Consider the following 2091-nt stretch of genomic DNA (forward strand, 5'->3'; position numbering starts at 1 on the left):
GGCCTGTGTCCCCAGACCCTTCTGTCACTGAGCCGGTTCCTCAGCCGCTGTGGACAGAGCTGGTTCAGACCCTGCCCTGTCCCCTTACCACCCGGGTCTGTGTGTCATTCAGAGCTGAAGGTCTGAATAGTCTGCTTCAGAGGCGACCTGGGACGGCAGTCACACAGTTTGGCAGGGCCGAGGCCTTAGCCTCATGGCGACACCCTGTCTCCCAATCCCAGTGGCCTGACTGGCCACAAAGCCTGATTTCAGTGTCCCAGGTCACATGCCGACGTCTAGAGAGAGAGACAGGAGGAGGATGGGACATGGCAGCACTGCGCCCCCTGCTTCAGCATCTCCCCCCCTTTTTTCTTTTTGTCTGTTTGTTTGGTTTTGGTTTTGTTTATTTATTTGTTTATTTTGCCTCCAGAGTTATCACTGGGGCTCGGTGCCTGTACTACAAATCCACGGCTCCTGGAGGCCGTCGTTCCATTTTATTGGCTAGGAGAGACAGACAGTTGCAGACCTGCTTCCCACAGCTGGGGTGCCGGGGGCTCGAACCTGGATCTTCGCACAGGTTCTTGCACTTAGTGCAGTGCACCCTTAATCGGGTGTGCCACCGGCCGGCCGCCTCGCATGTGGTTCTGAGACCTGAACTGGGCTGTCTCACGGCAAAGCGTGCGCTCTGCCCGCTGAGCTGTCTCCCTGGCCTTCCTTTTTCTCTTTCTTACTGAGGTAATGCACGAGCCGCCTTTTCATGATGGTGTGCGACCACACCGCCCTTCCGTTGTGTCAGCTCAGCTACGTGCTGAGATGAGGTGGGGGTTGTGGACTTACACCGCTCTGTGTCTGGGGATGTCCGCATGCCTGCACGCACCACGCAAAGGCTAAGCATGCCGCCCACCATGTGAGCGCTGCCTCTAGACACGCAGGGCCTGCGCACGCCTCACACCTGTGCAAGTGTCTGCGGTGTGTCCACATCCCCACTCACTTCCAGGGGAGGAGGAAGAGGCAAGGTGTGATTTGGCAGGGTGGGTCAGCAGGATGGAAGACTGTGGTGCAAAGGGCAGGCTGTCCCCTCCCAGAGCCCTGCCCACTAAGGAAAGATAGAGACAGGCTGGGGGATGGAGATGGATCCGCCTGCCAACACCCATGTCCAGAGCCCTGCCCACTAGGGAAAGACAGAGACAGGCTGGGGGATGGAGATGGATCCGCCTGCCAACACCCATGTCCAGAGCCCTGCCCACTAGGGAAAGATAGAGACAGGCTGGGGGATGGAGATGGATCCATCTGCCAACACCCATGTCCAGAGCCCTGCCCACTAGGGAAAGATAGAGACAGGCTGGGGGATGGAGATGGATCCGCCTGCCAACACCCATGTCCAGCGGAGAAGCAATTACAGAAGCCAGACCTCCCACCTTCTGCATCTCATAAAGAATTCTAGTTCATCAACAAGGGCAACAAAAGGGAATAAATAAATAAAAATCAATAAAAAAAGAGAATTCTAGTTCATACTCTCAGCAGGGGAAAAATGATAGGAGGAAGACGACCAGAGAGCTCCAAACCCCAACTCCACCAGGACCCAGAGAAAGAGGGAAAAGGGAGGGACATTTGGAAATAATAACAGGTGTAGGTGTGACTTGGAAAGGAAGAGAAAGCGGGACCATGGGAAAAAATGGGCAAATATATACAAATATAGACAGTTGTAGAAATAATATTTAACCCATATCTGCAACCTTAGGAGAACTGCTGTAGCTTCCAGTGGAGGGAGTGTGAGGACACAGAGCTCTGATGGTGGGAATGGTGCAGAGTTAGACCCCTGTTATCTCATAGTTTTTTAAAATCAACATTAAATCACTAATAATAATTTCAAAAGGACAGGTTGGAGGTACAACTCAGCCCAGGCTGGCAGGGCTGTTGCTCTGAGCATGGCTGGCATGTGCCCGGGTCCAGCCCCATCTGTGTGTTTCTGCCTGGCGTGGTGGTGGCGTCAGCCAGGGCCCTGTTCTGATGGAGTTCCTGGGACTGGGCTCTTTTGCGTTCATAAGCCCCTTACTCCACTAAGAAATATGGAAGGCGAAAGTTAAGATGTCAGCAGAAAGATGAGTGAAT

The sequence above is a fragment of the Erinaceus europaeus genome, chromosome 8, assembly GCF_950295315.1.
Source record: "Erinaceus europaeus chromosome 8, mEriEur2.1, whole genome shotgun sequence".
Lineage (NCBI taxonomy): Eukaryota > Metazoa > Chordata > Mammalia > Eulipotyphla > Erinaceidae > Erinaceus > Erinaceus europaeus.